The following is a 26,800-nucleotide window of genomic DNA, read 5'->3' as shown; positions in this document are numbered from 1 at the left end:
CTTGAATCAAATGTATGAAATATGATATGTCAAGAACTATGTAATGTTTTGAACAACTAATAATAAAAATTAAAAATAAATAAATAAATTAAAAATAAATAAATAAATAAGTTCAAAATGGCTTCCTATTCTGTGGTCTCACCACCCTACCAAATTGATTCTGTTTTCCATTTTGCCTTGTCATCTGTGTTTTATGTCAATTTTTATATAGTTTGTTTTCACTGGCATATTAGTTTGCATTCTGCCTTTTCTGCTGTCATTACTTCATGTTTTTCCACAGTTAACATAGGGCCGTGAGTTAGTACTCCTAAAAATTAACATAGCACAATCTACTTAACTGTTTCCCAAATGTAGAATGTTCAGTTTGTTTTTTCCTCCTTATATTATACTTCAATACTATAGTGACAAATTAGAAAGTCTTTTTTTTTTTTTTTTTTTTTTTTAATTAGGGCTGGGAATATAGCTCAGTTGGTAGAGTGCTTGTCTCACATGTACAAGGCCCTGGGTTCAATCTCCAGCACCACACACTCAAAAAAAAAGTTTTAGTGTGTGTGTGTGTGTGTGTGTGTGTGTGTGTGTATTTTTTTTTCATTTTTTCCCCTTTCTTCTTTATAGCTTTATTCTTTTATTGAATTAATTCTTAAGTTAAATTCCTAAGAGTAGGAGTGCTGTTAAAGGGTATGGACACTTTCATGGTTTTTGACGCAAAAGTGAATATTTTTTACATTTTGGAAAGTTTGCTTAGATGTCAAGTTTGGAGGAACTGTCAAAAGTCTTTAATGGTGAGAGCCTTGAGTCACTCCCTCCTGCCCTGCTTTCAGTCCTAGAGTAATTGCTGTGTGTTGCTCATCCAGAACAAGTGGGGGTGGGAAGAAGTGCCGGAGGCCACAGTAGCTGACTCTGCTGGGTTTTAGCTTTGCCTGGGGAATGGGGCTCCAGAGTGTGGTGTAGTGTTCTCACAAAGGAAAGGCAGGCTGGGCAGGCAGCCAATAGCACCAGGAGGGGCTTTCAAAATACCAAGTTCTTGCTGCCCACAGTCAGATTTAGAATCTCATTAAGGTAAGCAACTGATCCATAAGTGATTCTAGTAACAATTCCCTAATAAATCCTCTTATCATATCTTCCTATAACAATTTAGATTTTTCCTTATAGCACCTTTTAGTATTGCAAATTATTAATTATGCAATTCATTGTCCAATTTTGATATTTCACTTGAAATTAATCCAGCAGAAGGAAAAAGCTATATATATATATATAATATAATATACATTATATTGTCTACAAGCTCCATGAAAGCAGAGATTTGTGTCCTTTTTGTTCACCCCTGTGTCCTAAGCTGCCAAAATAGTGCCTGATGCATACTAGGCATTGAACAAATATTTGTTGAATACATAGGTGAATGAGAATAATAAAAGAAATGAGGTTAACTGTGTTTCTTAAATTTACTTGACAATGGAATCATTTTTTCAAATCCAAGTAAATATTCTAAGAGATACACTTGGGAAATGCCAAATTTCCATGGACTCTAGAAGAGGAGGTGAGGTGAAGTAGCCTTGTGTGTTATTTAATGGTCCTCATTAATGTTCTAGTGAAAATTGGCCATTTGTGGATCATCAAGCAGTTTTATGGGCTAGTCCCATCAAAATGCTTTAAAAGACATCTATAAAATTCTTCTTAGGAAAGTCCATTTGTGAGTATTTTCTCAGTGCTGACATATATGAAGTTAAAAGAGGTTTTTGCACATGAATATATATATAATTAACTCACTGAGACTTTCTCTGACTGTGAGGAATTATTCTGGTATTTAGTCACCCCAGTATAAACAGCTCTACATTAGGAATCTAAGATTAGCTGAGATACCTGGTTCTAATTCCAGCTCCATTCCCAAACATTCTGCTTGATCTTTAGGAGCCTTTCTGAGCCTTGGGAACCCCTTCTTTAAAGTGAGAGGATTGAATTTAAAAGACTGTAATATTTTTTTCCAGCTAGGATAGACAATGGTGCTTATCTAAAGCACATTTAGTATCTACAAATGGCATAAGTAGCTGTGAACATGAAGAACAAGTTAATATATTCATTGCTGTAGCTAGTACAGTTTTGGAGATCATTACAGGGAAGTGGATGCTAAAATACAAAGTTCAAATTTCATGAACTTAAACCATGATTGCTCTTAGGCTGAGCAATTCAAAAGGCTCTCACAGCACAGGTTGAGTAAAGCCCCCTTATATTTAATGCTGGCTGAAAATAAAAGTGAAATGCCATGAAAGATACACTGAAATTAACCCGAAGCGAACCCTTTGCTATTTGCAGATCTATAGTAAGACCACTTTCTGTACTAGCTTTGTTCTGTGACCTTATAAGTGTCTCTCGAGCTTGCAGCACTCAATTTTCCCCTCAGATACTTTTCCCCTGTACTGCTTATCTTGTAAAATTAACTACTGTGTAACAGATGTATGAGCCAAAGCTAATTTTATAAGAAACGTGAGTGAGAGAAAATCAATCTTTCAAGGTCCCTAAAGTCTTGAGATCATAAAGAAAAAGGCTAAAGAATTAGGTTCTGACTTTTTGCTTTTGATTTCCTTCTTAGTTTCAGTTTTTCTTTTCAGAATCTTTCTTCCCTAGACCTGCATGGCATATATAGATGCTCATAAACAAAACAATGACAATACTAGACTGTTAGAAAGGTCACAGCCCATGCTGCCAACAGACACAGCCAGGCTGGCTTGCTGGTGGAAATTTACAAATGATAATGGGCTGCCACTTTTGCTTTAAGAGCTACTCCCACTCAGGGACCCGAAACTGTGTAGTTACCCAAACAGCAAAAAGTGGTTGAGTCTTTGATTTACTGGAAGGAGCCCTATTGATCAAGTTCGTTTAAGGTTATTTAATTCTACACATTATTACAGTTTACTTTTGGCAACCACAGACATTTCAGTACTTACAAGTAGTCAAATCTAATTATTATTGAATTACAAAATCACAGGCTATGCCCATTACTGTAAACCCAATCTTAACTCAAGTGCAAGTTTAAAATTCTAAGAATTGTTTTCAGTTTTTCTACCGGTTATGAGATTTAGCATGTGTTTTGCTTTTTTTGTTATGGAAAACGCAAATCTAATGACTGTTTTGAAAAGATCTAGGCAAAGGGTCATGACAACAATTCAGCTATTTAGCACAACTCTCCGTAAACAAATCACCAGAGAAAGGCTTAAAGTGAGGTAATAATTCCGGCTCACTGTCAGTGAATAAACACCAAGCAGCTATAGACATGTTTAATTAATTCCTGCACTCTCTTCAAATACAAATTAATACAAAATAGTATTTGTGATTTGGAGGTAATTGCCTATATGGCTGAGCTGTATCTCCAGGAGCTGTATAATTTAAGTGTGAATTTATGTACAGAACATACAGGACTCTGAATAAATATTTTGAAATGAACACTTACTTCACCGAAATGGCAAATAAGGTGGAGAATAAATGTTGGCAAGGGAGACACTAGACATAAGTAACAACAATGCAAGCCAAACTGTGCTCTGCTAGAGGTATAAATAAACTACCTCTTCAGAACCAAGGAGGGGCAATTTAATCCAGATGGGAGGTCGGGCTTCACAGAGGAAGACGAGTTGTTCTGGGAGGGGATGAGCATTGTTTTGATTAACAGAAGGGAGGAAGCATTCCAGTTAAAGGAATAGCAGAGGCAGAGAGAGGGAAAGTATTACCTGGGAAATGTGATGGGAATGGTAAAAGGTGCAACTGGAATTGTGGGGAATTGACCTAAAAAATGTAAATTTATCAAAGAAAGATTTACTCCCATTTTTGTGTCTTCACTTTTTTTTTATTGGAACACACATACACTCTTATATTATAAACATTTAAATACTATAAAAAGTCATGAAAAATACTGTGACAACTACAAAATCTTTTCTAATTATACAACCCCAGAATATCATTCAAATTTTTTTCTTTTTTAAAAATTTTAGTTGGTATTGCTAAATTCTTTTCCAAAAAGTTTGTATCTAAACTGGGCACAGTGTCTTACACCTGTTATCCCAGTGACTAGGAAGGTTAAGGGAGGAGGATGACAAGTTCAAGGCCAGGCTCAGCAATTTAGCAAGGTCCTAAGCAACTTAGTGAGACCCTGTATCAAAAAAAAAAAAAAAAAAAAAAAAAGAACTGGGAATGTAGCTAAGTGGTAAATAGCAGACTCAATTCCAAGCACCAAAATAATAACAAAAGTTTGTGTCTATTAATACTCCCATGAATAGTGGATGGTTATTGTCACATCAGTTGGGGCAGGCAATGGGCAAAGGAGGCAGATTTAAAAGGGCCGCTGAACAGGCTTTATTGAGGTATCACTCCCGGGTGGAACCGGGACCCACAGAGGGGACAGGAGAAGGGTCTGAGGAGAAACCGCATGGAAGCTAGACCGGACTGGACTTTTATGGGGCTTACAGCAGCAAGGGAAAGGCTCAGGACAGGAAAAGGTGTTCCTAGTGTCTCTTGCCCCCTTGGAGTTGGTCAGAGGAGTTGGCTGAACTACAGGATTGGCCAGGGGGTCCTGCTGATTGACAGGCATTAGTCTGGAGATCTGGCTGATTGACAGGCATTTCCACCGGCATCTGATTGATGTTCTTTTCCGGCGTGGGCTGCTTTGTTCTAAGTTGCCACTAAGTTGCCACCAAGTCACCGCCACCGACCTAACAGTTATAGTTTAGATGTAAAGTGTCCCCCAAAATCTCATGTGTAAAATAATGCAAGATAGTTTAGAGATGAAATGATCAGGTTATGAAAGCTTTAACCTAAACAGTGCTTTAATCCATGGATTAACTAGGTGGGAACTGTAAGCAGGTACGGTGTGGCTGGAGGAGGTAGGCCACTGGGGGTGTGCCTTTGGGGTTTGTATGTTGTCCCTAGTAAGCAGATCTCTTTCTGTTTTCTGTTGCCATGTTCTGAGCTGCTTTCCTTCATCCCACTCTTCTGCCATAATGTTCTGTCTCTGCTTGAGCCCAGAAATATGGTCAGCTGTTTATGACCGAGACCTCTGAAAGCAAAATAAACTTTTCCTCCTCTAATTGTTCTTGTCAGGTTTTTTGGTCACAGCAATGAAAAAGCTGACCAAAACACGGATGAAGTTGCATGTTTACCTACATATTTGCCAACATTGGGTATTTTCATTCATTTTAATCTTTGTCAGTCTCAAAGGAGAAAAATAACATTTCATTCTTGAGTATCTTTTAATTTTGTTATGACCATTGATTTCTTACCCCCTAATTTGAAATATTCACTTTATCATAACTTACCAGAGCATGCCCAGGAGGCAGCACATATAAGGCACTTGGAAAATACAGGAATGTGATAGAAATGGTCTATTGCTCTGTGCACGTTCTCTCTTTTTGGTTCTGAATGAAACACAGGTCCATGTATATGATAAGCCCACTCTCTATCACTGAGCTACACCCCAGCCTTATCACCTCTCTTTCAGACAGAAAAATGGTATGACCATATCTGTTTTACAACTATAGTTCTGATGGTAGTCTAGGGAAAGGGCTGACAGCAAAAAGCTACTAAATTCATAGTACATGCAGAAAATCATAATATTCCAGGCAAGATATGGTAAATTACTGCCAGTGAAAAATGGGAATGGAAGTGGAGCAATGTAGGTATGGAATTGAGAAAAGTTGGTGCCCATTTAAGCAGTCAAGAAGATGAAAGTCAAGAAGATGGAAGACTAGAGTTTCTAGCTTGGGCAGCTAAATGGGCTGGGTTATGGTTAATGGGAATATGAAACCCATAATGAGATCTGCCTCCTCCTATCCTACTATCTGTGATCTTGTTCTTTTTTTCACATTTTTGATTGGTATACATAATGGTGTCATTTATTGTTACATTTTGCATATGCACACAATATAAAAATATAATTTGGCTAATATCATTTCCCAATATTTCTCTTTCCCCTTTCCTCCTCCCTCCTGTGGGTTATGACCTTGTTCTTATTTCTTATTGCTTCTATTATGATCTGACCCTATTTTGTAACTTTAATTTCTACTTTTCCACTGAAGTCCTCCACCAAGAAGCTTGTTCAAATTACCCCTTTCCTCAACTACATCATTATTCCAACTCTCCTTTCCTCCCCCTCCTCCTCCTCCTCCCCCTCCTCCTCCTCCTCCTCCTCCACCTGCTCCTCCTCCTCCTTCTCCTTCTTCTCCTTCTCCTCCTCCTCCTCCTCCTCCTCCTCCACCTCCTCCTCCTCCTCCACCTGCTCCTCCTCCTCCTTCTCCTTCTCCTCCTCCTCCTCCTCCTCCTCCTCCTCCTTCTTCTTCTTCTTCTTCAGTACTAGGAATGGAACCCAGAACTCTTGCTCTATCTCAGCCTCCTGAGTAGCTGCTATTATGGGAACCGTATTCCATTGTATCTAGCTCTACTTTTTTTAAAAACCTTTCATAACACATTGATTCATTTACTACTAATGTTTATGGAGAGCTTTCAGTATGCCAGGCATGATTATAGGGCTTGGGTACATCAGCAAATAAAAGAGACATAAATCCCTACTTCCTTGAAGCTCAGATACTGTTCTACTTACTCCTTATTTTCTTTTAATCTGCTTTCACCATTTTCATGGAATTTTTCTTCTGAAAATTAACATTGACTTCAAGATTGTTTAAAATCTAAGAGTCATTTCTTGGTGTCTTTGACCCTATTTACATTGTTGACTCACTTTCTCTTTCCTTAGCTTAATTCTTATTACCTCTACTTCTTCTGTTTTCCTTTCTATTTCCTATAATTTGTCATGTATGTTCCCTTATCTGTGTGGCCTTTATTTCCCTCGAGGCCTTCCTACTCAAGGATTATTTCTCAGTTATGAAATCCTGACTCTTGTTGTAATTACTTGGATATATATTTTAGCCAGTCCACAGCTTTCTGAAGTGTGTTCTGTAGAATAGAAGTGCTTTGGGTTGTTAATATTCATATAAAGAGAGTTCAAAGGGTTCTGTGATTGCATACTTTGGCACACACTGGGGTAAACACTGAACTTCTCTATGGCAGAATTTCCTGGACCAATAAACATGCCTATGAGTTACATCTTGTAGGAATTCTTAAGAAAAGACTTTAGAAAACATTATACTAGATGAAAAGGTCTTTGAGAGCTAAGAACTTAATCTATTTGTTCATATATTCCTTAGAGAATTTGGAAGATATTTAGGATCTAGTAGGTATTTGACACATTTTAGTCTACAGAGATTAAGCTGAAAGCAAAAAGTACCAAAATGAAAGGGCAGGAAAGCAAAGTGATAAAGAGTAAAATTATGAACAATTATATGTCAACAAATTAGATAACATTAGATAACATTCCTAGAAAGATACAAACTACCAAAATCAGAGAAGAAACAGATATTTTGAACAGATCTATAATAAGCAAATAGTAATTATTAATTTAAAAAACTATTCACAAAGAAAAGCCCAGGTCCAGATGGCTTTCCCATTGAATTCTAACAAACATAGGTACAATAGGTAACATTAAGCCTAATGATGAGGAAATTCATACTTACCTTAGCAGTAAGGGACTGATGAAGTTAGGAAAGGAAATCAATAAGGTGGGTTAAATTTCTCTTTCCAAACAGAGATGCTGCTGAACCACCTGGATCATCTACACTCCTACACTGGGTTAGAACCAGGTTGGCTTTGGATCCACTATGCACAGGTTCTATGACATTTACTATCTGATCAGACATTCAATATTAAGACCACTAGGCAGTCGAATCGTTCTGAGGAGTAACAGGGTATTAAAAATATTCTAAATCCAAAAGTCTCCAGCAACAAGGCCTTAATACCAACACCTGTGGAAATTAGTCAGAAAGTAGGTTATGCTGATATGAAGTGAGCAGCTTATTGCTGCTTCAGGAAATTGGTGTCACTGTGGTTAAATCAGGTCAAGTTTCATGAACTTCACTAAGGACTCAAAGTTACTCAAAAAAATGTGGCCAAAGTTCATCTTAACCCATGGCCATAATCATCACCCAAAATTGTCTCTTTTTTTAAAATTTATATATATATATATATATATATATTTAGTTTTTCGGCGGACACAACATCTTTGTTTGTTTGTGGTGCTGAGGATCGAACCCTGGCTGCATGCGTGCCAGGCGAGCGCGCTACCGCTTGAGCCACATCCCCAGCCCCCCAAAATTGTCTTAATATTACAAAATCCCCAACTGAGCTTTCTTTCTTTCTTTCTTTCTTTCTTTCTTTCTTTCTTTCTTTCTTTTTTTTTTTTGGTACCAGGGATTTAACCCAGGGGTACTTAACCATTGAGCCACATCCCCAGTCTTTTTTTTTTTTTTTTTTTTTTTTTGAGACAGGGTCTAAGATTCTTACAGCCTCACTAAATTGCTGAGGCTGGCTGTGAACTTGCAATCCTCCTGCCTCAGCCTCCTGAGTTGCAGGAATTACAGGCATGTGCAACCATGTCTGGCCCACTTCTCCATCTTAATCTATAAAAATATTTACTGTTGCAACATGAGTACAGGTACTGTCCTTGTTACTAATGTCTTACTTCTACTAAATATATTATTAGGTTGTTATTACATAACTGCTGGTCTTCAGCAAAGCAGGAACATCTTTTGATACTTAGGTGGCTCACTTTGAGGTTTTCAACAAAAGTCAGTGTGACTTTTCCTCCATTTTCTTCTCATGTTTATCTTTCTGCCTGATAATCTCTGTGGAGAACTTAATGTTTCATTCCACATCGCCCCTGCTTTTTTTTGTTTGTTTGCAGTGCTGGAAATTGAACCCAGCACCTTATGTGTGCTAGCCAAGTACTCTCTAGGACTAAGCTACATCTGTAACCCTTAAAAAAAATTATTTTTCTAGTTGTCAAAGGACCTTTATTTTATTTATATGTAGTACTGAGACTTGAACTCAGTACCTTGCACATGGTAGGCAAGCGCCCTACCTCTGAGCTACAATCCCTTTTCTTTTGAGAGAGGGTCTCACTAAGCTGCCCAGGCTAGCCTTGAATTTGTGATTCTCCTGCCTTAGAGAAGCTGGAATTACAGGTATGTACCACCATGCCCAGCTTCTCCAACTGTCAGGTTTTTTTTTTGGACTGGGGATTGAACCCAGGGGCCCTCTACCACTGAGCCACATCCCCAGCCCTATTTTGTATTTTATTTAGAGACAGGGTCTCACAGAGTTGCTTAGGGTCTCACTAAGTTGCTGAGACTGGCTTTGAATTTACAATTCTCCTGCCCCAGCTTCCTGAACTGCTGGGATTACAAGTGTGCGACACTATGCCTAGCTTCCCTACTATCTTAATTCAATTAATTTGCTAAATATTTATTGAGTACTTTCTGTGTTCCAAACACTGACATAGGCTCTGGAAATTCAGTGGTAAACTAAGTCCTACCTCATGGAGCCGATGTTCTAGACAAGGAGGCAGATAATAAGTAAATAGCTAAGGATGGTGGTAATAGGTGCCACACAGACAGAGAAAAGTCCAGAAAATGGGGCTGGGGATGTGGCTCAAGCAGTAGCACACTTGCCTGGCATGTGTGCGGCCCGGGTTCAATCCTCAGCACCACATACAAACAAAGATATTGTGTCCACCAAAAAACTAAGAAATAAATATTTAAAAAATTCTCTCTCTCAAAAAAAAAAAAAAAAAAAAAAAGTCCAGAAAATGCTAGGCCTGATACTTTAGATGGGGTGGTTAGGCACACAGGTCTTTCAGAAGCCATCACATTCTCTCAGAGACTTGAAAACAAGAGGTAACTTTATAAATACCTGCTGGAAGGGTGTTCTGGATGGAGGGAACAGAGAGTACAAAGGCTGTGAGATGTGAATTTGCTTGGTATGTAAAGAAGAGTAAGGATGCCAAACACAGCTGAGTGTACTAGGGTAGCCTGATGGGAGATGGAGTTGGAGAAAATGTGGGTAAGTGGTATAGTCTGAATGTTTGTGGGTCTCTAGTTCATATGTAGAATCCTGAATCCCAAGGTAATGGTATTAGGAGGTGGGCCTTTGTGGGGTGATTACATCATAAGGGCAGGCCTTCATGAATAGGCCTGGTGACTTTATAAAAGAGGCCTATGAGTGGCTGGGATTGTGGCTCAACAGTAGAAGGCTTGCCTAGCATACACAAGGCCCTGGGTTTGATCCTCAGTTCCACATAAAAATAAATAAATAAAAATGAAGATATTGTGTCCAACTACAACTAAAAATATAAATTTAAAAAAAAAAGAGGCCTGTGAGAGATCCCTTGCCTCTGTACCATGTGAGGACTCAGCAAGAAGTTCTTATATATTAACTAGAAAACTGGTTCTTGACAGACACTAAATTTGTTAGCACATTGATCTTTGACTTCTAAGCTTCTGGTGGTGTAAGGAAAACTTCTGTTGTTTATAAGTGACTTAGTTTATGGCATTTTTTGTTATAGTAGCCTGAATGAACTAAGAGAGTAAGGAAACAGAAGAGCAAATCATGAAAAGGGCCTCAAAGGCCCCAGTAAAAGCACTAAGAACCCATTGCAAGCTTGAGAATAGGGGAGTGACATGACTGATTTAAATTTTAAAAAGAGCAAGGTGTAGTGGCTCACACCTGTAATCCCAGTGATTTGGGGGGCTGAGACAGGAGGATGGTGAGTTCAAAGCCAGCCTCAGCAAAAGTGAGGCACTAAGCAACTCAGTGAGACCCTGTCTCTAAATAAAATACAAAATAGGGCTGAGGATGTGGCTCAGTGGCTGAGTGCCCTTGAGTTCAATCCCCCAGTGTCCCCTCCACAAAAAAAGTTTTTTGTTATTTTTAAAGAATCATTTAGGGAATAATCTATAGAGAGAAAAACAAAAAATGGAAGCAGAGAGGGATTGATTCTGATGGTTCACACTAGAAGGATGAGATTAGGAAGTAATTCATTATAGATTGGAAGGATCTGCTGACAATTGAATGTGGGCTACAAGTAGAAGCCAGGAAACAAGAATAATTTTGACCTAGCCGGGCACAGTGTCACACACCTGTAATCCTAGCAGCTCAGGAGGCTGAAGCAGGAGGATTGCAAGTTCAAAGCCAGTCTTAGCAAAAGATAAGTGCTAATAACTCAGTGAGACCCCGTCTCTAAATAAACTACCAAAACAGGGCTGGGGGATGTAGCTAAGTGGTTGAGTGCTCCTGAGTTCAATCCTCAGTACCTATCCAACCTCCAAAACAATGTGTTAAAAAAAAAAAAAGAATGATTTTGACCTAAAAATATTGAGTGAATGGTGGTAACACAGGATATAAGATAAACACACAAACCAATTGCATTCCTATATATTAGCAATGAACATATGGACATCAAAATTAAAAATGAGTTATAGTCATTCCTCTTAATGAAATACTTAGTTATAAGTCTATAAAACATAGGGGACTGTTTTAGCATTTGATATTGTCACTATTTTTTATTTTAGGCTTTGTAATAAGCAAATTGTAATATCTCACTATCATTTTGATTTGAATTTCCCTATTGAACTAATAAGATTTAACTTCTTTTCAGTATTTGCTTATTTTATACATGTATATCTCTATCTATCTCTATCTCCTAAATATACATACATGCATACATACATCTCCTCTTTGGTAAAATGCAAAATGGTACTTATACAAATCAAGATCTAAATTAATGTTGATTCTCTTCCAAATTGATACATGAATTTAATGACAGTTCTATCAAAATCTGAGCACTGTTTTTTATTGATACGATTATTTTAAAATTTATATGGAAACAGAAAAGCTCTAGAATACCTAAAACAATTTTAAAAAGAAAAATAAAATGGAAAAACGTCACTACTGATTTTAAGACTTAATTACAGAGCTAAAGCAATCCATACAGTGTGGCACTGGCAGAAGGATAAATCAATAGACTAGAATAGAGAACCCAGAACTAGGTGCCATGTTAGCTTTCCATCATTGTGACAAAATACCTGAGATGATCAAATTATGGGGAAACTGGTGCAGTGGCACAGGCCTGTAATTCTAGTTATTTGGGAGGTTGAGGCAGGAACATTGCAAGTTTGAGGCCATCCTGGGCAACTTAGCAAGATCTTGTTTAAAAAATAAAATAAAAAACAGCTGGGAATATAGGTCAGTGGTACACGTCCATAGATTCAATCCTCAGTACCATACCCACACACCCCCATACACACAATCACACACAATTGATAATGTGGAAAGTTTTATTTTGTGTTTCCATGTCAGTACATAGTTGCTTGGCTTCCTTGTATTTAGGCCTGTGGTAAGGCAATACAACAATGGTAGGGAGCATGTGACAGAGAACACTGTTCATTTCATGGCAGTTGGGAGGCAAAGAAAGAAGAAAAAGAGGATCTGGAGACTTTAAAGTCCCCTTGTAGGGCATGTACCCACTGACCTTCCTCTAAACCCCATCTCTTAAAAATTCTACCACCTACCAATGGTGCCATGGGATGAGGACCACAGACCACTTTTTAAAACACATGGACCATCTGAAAGACATTTATCTAAACCATAGCTGGTGCACACAAATACGCCCAACTTGTACTGGGGTTTTAATCCAGGGTTGCTCTATAATTGAGCTACATTCTCAGGCCCCTATTTTTTTTTTTTTTAAATTTTTGGAAAGAGTCTTACTCCATTGCTGAGGTTGGTCTCAAATTTGTAATTCTCCTGTATCAGCCCCCTGAATGACTGGGACTAAAGGCACATGTGTCTTGTCTGGCTCTCACCCAACTGAATTTTGACAAAATTTGCAAAAGCAATTCAATGGAGAAAAGATAGCTTTTCAACCATCAGTATGGGGTAACTGGACATTCAAAGACAAACTAATAAACCTGAGTGTCATAATTTATATAAAAATGAACTCAAGTTTGGCACAGTGGCACACACTTGTAATCCCAGTGGCTCAGGAGGCTGAGGCAGGAGGATTCCGAGTTCAAAGACAGCCAGCCTCAGCAAAAGCGAGGTGCTAGGCAACTCACTGAGACCCAAAATACAAAATAGGGCTGGGGAATGTGTCTCAGTGGTTGAGTGCCCCTGAGTTCAATCCCCAATACCCTTCCCATTCCCCCCAAAGTGAACTCAAAATGAATCATGGACTTAAATGTAACACATAAAACAATAAAACATTTTTAAAAATAGGAGAAAACATTTGAGAGCTAAGACAAAGCAAAGATTTCCAAAGTCAATCCACATAAGGAAAAAAAATCTAATCTATAAATTGGACTTTATCAAAATTTAAAACTTTTGTTCTGTAGAAAATTTTGTGAAGAGGATAGAAAGATAAATTACAGACTATGAGAAAATATTTGTAAATGGCATATTCAACAAAGGACTAGTTTCTAGAATATACAAGGAACTCTCAAAACTCAAAAATTAAAGTGAATTCAAGGGGCTGGGGTTGTGGCTGGGTTCAATCCTCAGCACCACATAAAAATAGATAAGAAAATAAAGGTATTATGTCCAACTACAACTAAAAAATAAATATTAAAAAAAATAAAAGTGAATTCAATTGGAATATGAAGAGACATTTTACCAAAGAAAATGCATGAATATGTGTGTGTTTGTGTGTGTGTGTGTGTGTGTGTGTGTATGTATTTCAAATAAGCAATACTTAAAAGATGTTCAATCAACCTGGTGCAATAGTGCATGCCTGTAATAATCCTAGCAGTTTGGGAGGTTGAGGCAGGAGGTTTACAAATTGAAGCATAGCCTCAGGGAGGCCCTAAGAGACTTAGTAAGATCCTGTCTTAAAAGTTAAAAAAAAATGCAAAGGGATGGGGATGTGGCTCAGTAGTTGAGGGCCTCTGGTTGAATACCCAGTATCAAAAAAAAAAAAAAAAGATGTTCAACCATATCAGTCATTAGGGAGATGCAAATTAAAATGACATGGGACAGTACTATATGCTTATCAGAAATCCTAAAATTAAAAAAAACTTGACAACACCAAATACTAACAAGGATGCAGAGAAAACAGTTCAATCATACATAGTTCAAAAATCTAAAATAGTTTAGCACTTTGGAAACAGTTTGGCAGTTTCTTTGAAAAATTAAACATATAGGGCCAGGCACATTGGCACATGCCTATAATCCCAGCAATTTGGAAGGTTGAGGCAGGAGAATCACTAGTTCAAAGCCAGTTTCAGCAACTTAGGGAGGCTCTGTTTCAAAATACAAAACAAAAAGGGCTTGGAAGGTGACTCAGTGGTTAGGTGCTGCTGTGTTCAATCCCCACTACCAAAAAAAAAAAAAAAAAAAAAATTAACCATGTGGGCTGGGGATGTGGCTCACTGGAGGGGCATTTGCCTGGCATGTATGAGGCCCTGGGTTTGATCCCCACAACCACAAAACAAAAACAAAACTCAAAACTAAACATGTGCTGGATGTGATGGCACATACCTGTAATCCCAACTATTTAGGAGGCTGAGGCATGAGAATTGCAAGTTTGAGGCCAGCCTGAGCAATTTAGTGAGATCCTATCTTAAAATAAAAACTAAAAAGGACTAAGGATGTATCTCAGTGGTAAAGCACCCCTGAGTTTAATATCTAGTATTAAAAAAATGAAGAAGAAAAGGAAAGAAAACTAAACATGCAATTACCATGGACTGAATTAGTGATTAAAAAAACAAACTGCTTTCAAAGAAAAGTCTAGGCACAAATGTTTTCACTACTAAATTACATTATGTATTTAAAAAGGATTAATACCAAATTTTCACAAACAATTCCAAAAACTAGCAAAGGAGTGAACACTTCCCAACTTATTTGTAAGGCCAATATTATCTTTATATGAAACCAGACAAAGACATTACACTACAGATATCATATGAATATGGATGTAGAAATCCTCAACAAAATACTGACAAACAGCAAGGTGCTGTGGCACATGCCTTTAATCCCAGTGGCTCTGAAGGCTGAGGATCATGAGTTTAAAGCCAGCCTCATGAGTTTAAAGCCAGCCTCAGCAACAGTGAGGCGTTAAGCAACTCATTAAGACCATGTCTCTAAATAAAATACAAAATAGGGCTGGGGATGTGTCTCAGTGGTTGAGTGCCCCCAAGTTCAATCCCCAGTACCAAAACAAAACAAAAACAAAAACCAATGAACACAATCCAGCTACATATAAAAAGAATAAAAAGAATTAGACACTACGACCAAATGGGATTTTTTTCCCCCAGGAATGCAAGGTTGGCTCAATATTTGAAAGTCAATTAATGTAATATACAATAGAATAAAAATTTTAAAATCACATGATCATCTCTATAGACACATAGAAAGTATTTGATAGAATCCAATACCTTTCATTATAAAATCACTAAAAAGTAAGACTAGATCAGAACTTTCTCAATCTGATAAAGAGTAAATATGAAAAATTCATGGTGGCACATGCCTAGAATCCCAGCAACTTAGAAGGCTGAGGCAAGAAGATTGCAAATTCTAGACTAGTCTCAGCAACTTAATGAGACCCTAAGCAACTTATTGAGGATCCTGTTTCAGAATTTAAGAAAAAAGAAGGAAAGAAAAAGATAAAAAAGGACTGGGGATGTTGCTTAGTCATAAAGCACTCCTGGGTTCAATACCCAGTACCAAAAAGAAAAAAAAAAAAAAAAAACCACACCTAACTTCATAGGTAAAGGTGAAAGATTGGATGATTCCCTATGATCAGGAACAATACAATGATATTCATTCTCATTACTTCTATTAAAATTGTATCAGAGATTCTGGTCTGGACAATTACTAAAGAAAATGATATAAAAGGCATTCATATTGGAAAGGAAGAAATAAAATCACCATGACATGAAAAAATACATATTTATGTGTGTGTATGTGTATATATAGAGATATAGACATAAAATACATATATGCGCATGCGTGCGCACACACATACACACACACTAAGGAATCCATTGAAAATCTACTAGAACCAGGAAATAATTTTAGCAAGGTTGCAGGATACAAGATTTTTATACAATCCAGTATTATAAAAAAAGTTTATATATAAAAATCAATGTAGTTTTAGACAATTGTGATGAACGATCCAAAAATGAAATTAAGAAAACAATTCAACTCACCAATATCATAAAAAAAAAAAAGTACTGCCAGGTGCAGGGTGCACACCAGTAATCCCAGTAGCTGAGGAGGCTGAATCCCAACAACTCAGGAAGCTGAGACAGGAGGACTGCAAGTTCAAGGCAGCCTAGACAACTTAGGGAGCACCATTCTCAAAATAAAAAAGACTGGGGATATAGCTTAGTGATACAGTGCCCCTGGGTTCAATCCCTAAACTAAAGGAAATCTACAGAAATGAAAAACTATCCCATATCCTTGTATTAGAAGGCTTAATATTGTTAAGATAGCAATATTCTTTTTCTTTTCTTTTCTTTTGGCAATGCTGGGGACCAAACCCAGGGTCTTGTACATGCTAGGTAAGCAATCATCCAAGGATAGCAACATTCTTATAAGGATCTATAGCAATATTATCTCTCTCAGAATCTTCATTGTAGAAATTGACTAGCTAGAATTGTAAGAGACCCCAAATCAATCAAATCAGTCCTGAAAAATGAGAACAAAATTGGAAACTCATTCTTCCTGGCTTCAAAACTTACCTCAAAGGTTTGGGTGTAGGGCTTAATGGTAGAGTTCTTGTCTAGCATGTGGGAGACCTTTGGTTTGACTCCCAGTACTGCAAAACAAATACCAAAACCTACTTCAAAGCAATAGTAATTAAAATAACATGGTACTGGCATAAGGATAGGTATATAGGTCAGAATAGAACTACATTCCAGGAATGAAATTATAAATCAATGGTAAGTTGATTTTTTTAAAACCATTTTTTTAGTTGTAGATGGACGTAATTTTAATTATTTGTTTATTTTTATGTGGTGCTGAGGATTAAGCCTAGTGCCTCACACATGCTAGGTAAGCACTCTACCACCGAGCCACAACCCAGCCTGGTAAGTTGATTTTTAAAAAAATATTTTTAGTTGTAGATGAACACAGGAACATCATTTTATTTAGTTGTTGTTATTATTATTATTGTTATTTTATATGGTACTGAGGATTGAACCCAGTGCCTCACACCTGCTAGGCAAGCACTCTAACACTGAGCCACAACCCCTGTCTGGTAAATTGATTTTTTTTTTAAACAGATACAACATTTTTTTATACCTTTATTTATTCATTTTTATGTGGTGCCAAGGATGGAACCCTGTGCCTCGCACATGGTAGGTAAATGCTCTATTACTGAGCTAGAACCCCAGCCCCAGTAAATTGATTTTTGATAAGGGTATCAAGACCATTCAATGGGTAAATTTTCAATAAGTGGTACTGGAACAAGAAAATAGTCATAGGGAAAAGAATGTAGTGGAATCCTTACCTCACATTATACTAAAAAACTAGCTCAAAATTGATCAAAGATGTAAATGTGAGAGCTAAAGCTATAATAACTTTTCAAGAAAATGTAGGGGGTATATCTTGATGATTTTAGATTTGGCAAAGGATTCTTAGATGTGACATCAAAACCATAAGCATCAAAAGAAAAAAAATAGATAAATTTCCTTCATCAGGGGCTGAGGATGTGGCTCAAGCGGTAACGTGCTTGCCTGGTGTGTGCAGGGCGCTGGGTTTGATCCTCAGCACCACATAAAAAATAAAATAAAGATGTTGGGTCCACTGAAAACTGAAAAATAAATATTAAAAAAAATTTTAAAAAATTAAAATAAAAAATAAATTTTCTTCATCAAATAAAAAAACTTTTGTGCTTCAAAGAAGACCACATGAATCTTATTTAAACCTCTATTTTAGTTGGTTTCCTCTGACGTAGCTCCAGGGAAGGGTAAGGGCTGGGGGTGTCCACAACACTACTGCCATTTGGGAGCAGAAGTCCAGGTGGGTACTGAACTCTCTCAGTTCCTGATGAGAGGCCTCTGGTGGCACCTCAGCTGGAAGTGATTTTCAATATTCTGATGGAGACAGGGGTTCCAGCTCTTCAAACCAGGACTCTACCTGCTGGCAGGGAGGTAAATGAGAATCTCAATAAACTCTCTAAGTGAACTCCACTGACATCACATGTGTGGGGCCTCTAAATAGTCTCATTACTGCTATGTTGGAAGTAAAAGTCCTTACTCTCCACTAGGCTTCTTTTGACACCACACTGGCAATGGCAGTTGGGAGAGTAGAGGCTCCCCATTTTTGTCTCCAGTGGTATGGGTGTATTGGGATCATAGCTTTTTTCTGTCATGTTTGACTTGAGTTTGGAGGTTACTGTCCAGGCCTTCTATCTTGTTAGGCTGCTCTTTTGTAGATCCTTTTGGTAAATAGAACAGGGTTTTTGTTCAGCTTTTCTTTACCTGTACTACTTGCTGGCTTCCTTGACTGCGAATCTGGAGTATATGAGACAGAAGGCTCACCACTGTTTCTTTGGTTTCCAGTAGGTTTCAGGTAATCAGCTTTCTCTGTCATTCAGAATCTCCCTGTTTGTTTTCAGACCATAGGCTTTTTTTAAAAAAAATTTAAAGTATTGGGTATTGAACCCAGGGCCTCATACATACCAAACAAGGCTTTTCCACTGATCCATGTTGTGCTTAGTCCCCATACCAACTTAAGAAGATCTTTCAAATGATCTGATTTAATATCTTACCTTACCATGGAAGAAAAGGAAGTTCAAGGTTGCAAGTTAGTCAGTGACAATGTTTGGGAAAGATTCAAGACTCTTTTTAGTATATCATGTTTCCTCAATTATGGCTTTGTTTCATTTCATTAGACATGTACTCAAAATAATGAAAACTTCTCTTATAGAAGCTCAAATTTAGGGGAAAAAATTAGCATCATATATTTTGTCTGGTGAATAAACTTAATTTATAAATTAAGTTTAGGAATCATTTTCTATTTCATAAGTTTGAATAAATTTTTTTTATAAAAAGGCACTGAACATCTAATTTATGTAAAACATTATGCTAGTAGACTGTGTGAAATGAGCAGCCATGTACCAACTCACTGATAATGTTCCATTTAAAAAACCTGACATGCAAAAAAGTCCCACTTATTTTAAATGCCAATTATTAATTTAATGCTGTTCTTTTAGAGAACTTGGCTGTTTCCAAATAGTGTTTCTTTTAAAATTTTCTACTGTAGTACCTGTCTTGTTTTTTTGCAATGCTGGGAATTGAACCCAGGGTCTCATGTATGCTAGGCAGGAACCTTAACCCTGAGCTACATCCCTAGCTCAAGAACATTCCTAGCTAAAGAACTGAATTGTTTTAAATCTTTCATTGATGTATGACTCCATTGAGAAAATTATTACAAGTATTACACAGATATCAAATATAAAGCTACATTATTTAGTGTGTCAAAACTCTATACTATGAGTAATTAGTACTTTGTTTTCCTAGTTGCAAGTTGAAGTTTCAAAAGGGACTAATTCTAACAGTTCTGGGTAGCACCTTTTTTCTTGTTGTCATCAAAATGATACTAAAGGGCTGGGGCTGGGGCTCAGTGTAGAGAACTTGCCTCACATGCATGACGCACTGGGTTCAATCCTCAGCACCACATATAAATAAATAAATTAATTAAATAAAGATATTAAAAAATGATACTAAAAACCACTTTTTAAAAAAATATACAAAGTACTCTATTTGTACATTATAAAACAAGTTATAGCCTTTTCAAGACTTTAAATATTTATATATATTCAAATGAGTATTAAATATGTATATATATGTGTTGTGTATATATATATATATATATATATATATATATATATATATTCAAATGAGTATTTTATTTACAAAAAGCCTTCAGTTTTGGCACTTCTACGGTATTTATTTTCCACAGATGGTGCATGACTATAGTCCCAACTGTGCAAAAGACTGAGACTGGAGGATGGAAAGTTCAAGCCCAGACTGTGCAACACAGAGAGACCCTGCTCAAAAATGAATGTAGACACTGAGACTTCTGGCTTTTTGGAAAAAAGGAAACATGTCATTAAACACAAAACTTGCTTTTGGGTTTGTATTATTAATCTTTTTTTTTTAAGGGAGAGGGAGAGAATTTTTTAAATATTTATTTTTTAGTTTTTGGCAGACACAACAACTTTGTATGTGGTGCTGAGGATCGAACCTGGGCCGTGCGCATGCCAGGTGAGCGCGCTACCACTTGAGCCACATCTCCAGCCTTGTATTATTAATCTTTAAAAAAGTAATTTTAACACTTTGGGTTTATTTGGTGTAAGCTTTTAGACTTTCATTTTATACTATTCTACTTTAGTACAAACAGGCTTTCTAATCTACTTTAGTACAAATAGGCTTCAACCATAGGAAACATTTCTAACTAGTTAAGGATAAGAATAAAAGAGAGGAAGAGGCAGAGTGAGACTGGGTGATTTTTAAAGTAGTCATTGGGGTTGTGATTTAGATTAGATTTTCTAATTTTATCATTATATATGCTATTGTAATAAACATCTTTATATATAAAACCTTGGTTAAATTTGTTTCCCTTTTGTAGAAGTCTAAGAGATCCCAAACTTTTTAGAGGTTCCTAATATTACCTTGCCAAAAATTATCTTAAGAATTTGAAGTAAGGCCAGGTGTGGTGGTGCATGCCTGTAATCCCAGTGGCTCTGGTGGTGGAAGCAGGATCATAGAGAGTTCAAAACTAGCCTCAGCAATTTAGCGAGGTGCTAAGCAACTGGGGATGTGCTCAGTGGTCGAGTGCCCCTGAGTTCAATCCTGGTATCACCACCCACCCCCGAAATAAAAAAGGATTTAAAGTAAAATGGCCATGTTGGCACACACCTGTAATCTAGCTACTCAGAAGGCTAAGACAGGAGGATCTCAAGTTTGAGGCTAGCCTGGGCAACATAGGAAGCACCTATCTCAAAATAAAATTTAAAAGGGCTGAGGTTGTAGGTCAGTGGTAGAGTGCTTGCCTAGCATGTATGAGGCACTGGGTTCGATTCTCAGCACCACATATAAATAAGTAAAAGATAAAGGTATTGTGTCCATCTACAGCTAAAAATATTTTTAAAAATAATAATTTTTTTTTTAAAAAAAGGAATGGGGACTATAGCTCAGTAGTAAAGCTCTTGCCTAGCATGTACAAGATCCTAGGTTTAGTCCTTAATAAAAAAAAAGGAAAAGAAAAGAAAAGAAATTGAAGTATAGTTTTGAAATTGTATTTCGATTTTTTTTTTGTACCACAAAAAATATTGAACTCAGGGGTGCTTGACCACTGAGCCATATCCCTAGCCCTATTTTGTATTTTATTTAGAGAGAGGGTCTTGCTGAGTTGCTTAGAGTTTTGCTTTTGCTGAGGCTGGCTTTGAACTCCCGATCCTCCTGCCTCAGCCTCCTAAGCTGCTGGGATCACAGGTGTGCGCCATCATGACCGGCTGTATCTCGATTTTTATCATTCAGATAGTCTGAGCTCAATGTGATATGCTACTGGTTAAGCGAATATGCATTTGTTATGAAAAACACACCATGTATTAAAGTTGCTTCCATCTGTTCAGAATTATTTCTAGTAAATAAGTACATTTCTGGAATGAATCACTATAAATTCTATTAATAAATTTAGAAAAACTACTAGAAATTAGTGAGAGAGTTGAAACTTTTTTATTTGTCCCTGTTATAGTCTTATGCATGTCTGAGAAGACACAGCTGCTTTTATGACTAAGAAAGCTGCACTAATATTTAAGAAAATCTAAACAGGTAGAATAGTAAAGAGAGTAACCACCAGCAGAAAGTTAAGGTGTTCACACTAAGGTCTCAGCTCAAGCTGTTCCCTGATTATCCTGGTTATTTCTAATTATCAAGATTAGCGATTTTCTGTTGTTATGCTCAAACTTGCAAAAGAACTTTGTTGTTGGAAACAGCTGATCTGTCTCCTCCTGCATTTCAAAGGGTATGTGCACTGAACAAACCGCCCTAAGACTCATGTTTTCTTTCACAGCTATTTTCTTTTACCTTTTTGTGGGGGTAGGGCACTGGGGCTTAAACCCAGGAGTGCTTTACTATTGAGCTATATACCCACCCCACCCCACCTTTTTTAAAAAAAAAATTTTAGATAGGGTCTTGCTAAATTGCTTATGGCCTCACTAAATTGCTGAGGCTGGTCTTGAATCCAGAGTCGCTGGAATTATAGGAATGTGCCAACATTCCCAGCACTATTTTATTTTTCATTCAAGATACATTACTTTATTCATGATTACTGTTGGAGAGACTATTGAGAGAGAGAATTTTTAATATTTATTTTTTAGTTTTCGGCGGACACAACATCTTTGTTTTTTGTATGTGGTGCTGAGGATTGAACCCTGGCCACAGGCATGCCAGGTGAGCGCTACCACTTGAGCCACATCCCCAGCCCTGCACAGAATTTCTAACAATGAAATCTAATTTGTCATACCCTCTCCTCCCCCTCCCCTTCCCCTTCTCCTTCCTTTTTTTTTTTTGGTATTACGGATTGAACCCAGAATGCTTAATCACTAAGCCATATCCCCACCCCTTTTTACTTTTTATTTTGAGATAAGCTCTAAATTGCTTAGGGCCTTGCTAAGGTGTTGAGGCTGCCTTTAAACTTGTGATCCTCCTACCTCAGCTTCCTTGAGCCACTGGGATTACAAATGTGCACCTCCAAGCCCAGCCATTATAGCCTATTCTGTGGCTTTGTGGAATCTGATATTATTGGAAAACTGTTAAACTGACCAATACAGACATATGTATTGGGTGAAGAAAATGATAACCTAGGGGCTTAAACATCCTAAGAAACCAGTTTTGGGTCATGGGGATAAGAAAGACAGTGGAATGAGATGGACATCATTACTCTAAGTACATGTATGAAGACACAAATTATGTGACTCTGCGTACAAACAGACATGAAAAATTGTGCTCTATATGTGTACTATGAATTGAAATACATTCTGCTGTCATGTATAACAAATTAGGATAAATAAATAATTTTTTTTAAAAAAAGAAAACCAGTTTTTCCCTAAGTGGAACCAGTTTTTCTATTCATGGAAAAACTGAATTATTTTGTGTCTGATTTCTACATATACATGGTCAATCATGATTATTCAGAAATTATTCAGAATACCCAACTGGGCCCCGTGTGGTGGTATAGATCTATTGTCCCAGAACTTCAGAGGTTGAGGCAGAAAGTCACTTGATTCCAGCAGTTTGGACTAAGCTAGGAAACACAGTGAGACGCCATATCTTAAAACAATAATATTCAACTCACAAAATATCTGATTCAGAAATTTCATTAAAAACTTATATTCAGGGCTAGGTATGTAGCTCAGTGGTAGAACACTTTCCTAGCATATATAAGGCCCAGTGTTCTATCCCCAGTACTTGAAAATAATCCTTAAATTAAAAATAATTTTGAAATTGGTGAAACTCCAAAACGGAACACCATAATTCTAGGCATGGTGGTACATACCTGCAATCGCAGTGAACTCAAGAGGCTAAGGTAGGAAGATCAGAGTTCAAAGTCAACCTCAGCAATTTAGTAAGGCCATGAGCAACTCAGTGAGGACCTGTCTCAAAATAAAAAATAAAAAGGCTGGGCTGGGGATGTGGCTCAAGCGGTAGCGTGCTCACCTGGCATGCTTGCGGCCCGGGTTCGATCCTCAGCACCACATACCAACAAAGATGTTGTGTCCGCCAAAAACTAAAAAATAAATATTAAAATTCTCTCTCTCTCTCTTAAAAAAAATTAAAATAAAAAGGCTGGGTTTGTGGCTCATTGGTAAAGAATATCTGGGTTCAATCCTCAGTACAAAAAAAGGAACACTACAAAATGAAACAGTAGTCAATATACTGTCTTTAAACAGCCAAACAGCCTTAAAATATATAAAAATACTAAAAACTGGAGTCTTGCTTATTTTGACAAACTTTTGAAATATTTTTTTGGGGGGAAGGAGGGTGTTGGGTATCAATTCTCATGCATGCTTGGCATCAAATAAATTTTAATAGAAAATAAAAGTCTGTAAGTTCTGCACAACTCGCAATCACAATGTTTAGCATAATACAGACCATATTACATGCAGAAAATGTGACTTTTTTAAAATTTGAAAATGTGAATTTAATGTATTCACAGTAACAAAAGTATCTGATCTTTTTAGTACTTTGTACTTTGATGATTTGGTAGCTATGATATCACATACTTCAGATGTCTTCTCCAATTCTGTATTCATTTGTTGATTTCCACCACAGATTTGCATATCCCTACATATATCCATATTCCTAAAATTTCCACATATCTGAAGTTTGGGGTCACCTGAACGAACAAACCTTGTCACAAACAACACTAATTGTGTTAGTTTTCCATTACTGTTACAAAAGCCTGAGCTAATCAACTTAAAATAAAAGGTTTATTTTGACTCACAGTTTGAGAAATTACAATCCATGGTCACTTGGTCCTGTTTCTTTGGACATGTGGTAGTACAGGTGGGAACTTGTGGCAGTGGTTTGTTCACCTCACAGCAGCTGGGAAGAAAATAGAGAAACAAGAAAGGGCAAGGGTCCAGTATCCCTTCAAGAGCATGCCCCCAGTATTCTAACTTCCTTCCACTAGACCCTCACATTCTAAATGTTCCACCACTTCCCAGCAGGGGACCTAGCCTTCTACCACAGGTCTTTGGATGACATTCAAGATTCAAACTCTAGCATTAATTTTCACACACACACACACACACACTATATATATATATTTCCCTGAAACTGTCATGTGTAAAATCATAGTTAGTTTCTTTGATGAGTTTTATGATAAAAAACTTAAAATTCATCCTACATAATTTTTAAAAAAATGTTTACTGGGGCATAATTTATGTAAAATGCACCCATTTTAATTGTACAGCTTAATACATTTAGATGAAAGTACATACCTGTATTCTGCATGATATTTATTTTTCAAAGTACTGGGGATTGAATCCAAGTCTTTATGCTTATTAGGCAAGCACTCTACCACTGAGCTACTACATTCCCAGCCCTTTTTAAAAATTTTGAGACAGGATCTTGCTAAAAGTTGCCCAGGCTGGACTGCCATTTGCGAACCCCTTGCCTCAGTCTCCTAAGTATCTGAAATTACAGGCTTTCATCACTGTGCTCTGCTCTGCTTTATTAATTCTAAAGTCAAGGTTTCACTATAAATAACTAGTTACGAAGAATGTCTCACAACTACACATTTTCTTAGGCAAAAATTCACAGAAGCTGAAGAATAGCTTCTATAAATACTCTAGTGCAATGCTAAGCACTTTGAAGGTAAAGGGTTCCCCTCCCCTCTCCCCACCTTTAAACTTTTTATGAGAAGCATGAAGGCAATGCTCTTTAGTTTCAGAGAACAGAGGCAATCAATTGTGCGGGCCAAATCACCTGGCTTCATTTTGATCACAAGGAATTATACCAGCCAATTAATCCTTGCTGTGAATGCAATCAGATGTCAGACATGAAGAACCAAGTTGGTAATGGCTTCATGCCATTTGTTATTATGTCTGAGCTATATATTCTTTGATTTTTTTCTCCGAATATCGTTCAGATTCCTGAAGAGACTTTGAAAACACCAACACTCCATTTTCTTGCTTCATAGTGCATTTCTCTAAATACTGCCAGCTAAATTTGGCCTGCAAGTATTAGGTCATGCATTTACAGTAAGTAATAGGCATCCTATTATAACTATAATAGGATGCCTATTACTTATAGGATTATAATTTAAAGGCAGTTTGAAATTAACGATAGATGGTGATTCCAGCCATTTCTACTTTCTAGCAATGAATTCACCTCAAACAATTATAGTACTCATAATTCGGCTGCAATAATTCCTTTCCTATCACTTCCACTTGGGTGGGCCTGGTGAGCCAGGAGCAAGAAACTCCCAAATGGAAGTTCAGGGTCCATCCTCCCCGGCTGGTTCACAGCGGAGATGCTCCTGAGAGAAGGTGACTGAATCCCAGGCTGCTCGCCATAGCCCAACCCTAGGCCTGGATAGGTCCCTAGTGAAAAACAAGCCCAAGTTCGTGTCGTTCCTTTCTCCATCTCTTCCAAAGATCTAGCGACTCTGAAACGCACAACGACCCCAAAGAGCTGAGACACCCGCGTAACTATACAACGGGGAGGAAACGCGGTCGCTGAGGCCCCTCCCCACGTAGGCGGGAGCGCAATGGGGCCTCAAGGGCTGGGCTAGGTCCACGGGGCGTGGCCCCAGGGCGGAAGTGGGCGGAGATGCAGGGACAAGGCGGGGCCTCGTGGGGAGGAGCGCGCTGGAGGCGGGGCACAAGGGCGGGGAGAGGCGGGGCACAAGGGCGGGGCTGGGTCCTAAAGTGGGAGGCAATCCTTGAGGAGAGTCTCCCGCCAGCCAATCCCTGTCTCCGCCCTTCCTAGCACGCGCGTAACTAGTGTCGGTGACCTTCCCGAGAAGGGGCACGCAGGACAGTTTCTGTTTTCATTTTCACTTTCCCAGCCCGGCTGAGGTGGGGGAGGAAGTGGCCGCGTGGCAAAGGTCCTGGGGGCAGAGTCCTGCGAGCAGGTAGATCACACTTTCCACTACCAAACCAGTCCAGGACAAGATGAGGATACACCAAGATCAGGATAACTAAAGTATTCCTAGGCCCCAACTATAAAAGAACATTTTTCTAATAAAGGAGTTCACTGCCTTTTTTTTTGTGTGTGTGTATTTTATTTATTTTTCTTTTAAGTAAAAAATCAGACCCTGGAAAATAGTATTTGTAGCGACTTGTCTAGTTTCCGAACAACAGAACACCTTGGGATGCAGAGACAAAATTCTGCCTCCCTCTCATTTGTTGTTACATAGC

At 37.7% G+C, this 26,800-nt stretch overlaps 2 long non-coding RNA genes across 4 annotated transcripts; one reads left to right on the top strand and one right to left on the bottom strand.

Moving 5' to 3' along the window:
- The first annotated feature begins 828 nt into the window (after positions 1-828).
- LOC144369371 (uncharacterized) lies at positions 829-19,997 on the top strand. Its single transcript, XR_013428969.1, has 2 exons — positions 829-1,059; positions 19,831-19,997. It is a non-coding gene; the product is annotated as an uncharacterized LOC144369371 (long non-coding RNA).
- On the bottom strand, positions 12,186-26,193 carry LOC144369370 (uncharacterized). Of its 3 annotated transcripts, none has more exons than XR_013428966.1 (3): positions 24,878-26,193; positions 24,379-24,479; positions 12,186-18,006 (listed from the first exon to the last, which is right to left on the bottom strand). It is a non-coding gene; the product is annotated as an uncharacterized LOC144369370 (long non-coding RNA). The 3 variants fall into 3 exon arrangements; XR_013428967.1 differs by having other exon boundaries at positions 12,186-18,003; XR_013428968.1 differs by lacking the exon at positions 12,186-18,006 and adding an exon at positions 23,524-23,661.
- Between the last annotated feature and the right edge of the window lie 607 nt (positions 26,194-26,800).

This window comes from Ictidomys tridecemlineatus, chromosome 12 (assembly GCF_052094955.1).
Source record: "Ictidomys tridecemlineatus isolate mIctTri1 chromosome 12, mIctTri1.hap1, whole genome shotgun sequence".
In the NCBI taxonomy this organism is placed as follows: domain Eukaryota; kingdom Metazoa; phylum Chordata; class Mammalia; order Rodentia; family Sciuridae; genus Ictidomys; species Ictidomys tridecemlineatus.
The sequence above is the reverse complement of the archived record's forward strand: the minus strand, read 5'-3'. Positions and strand labels throughout refer to the sequence as shown.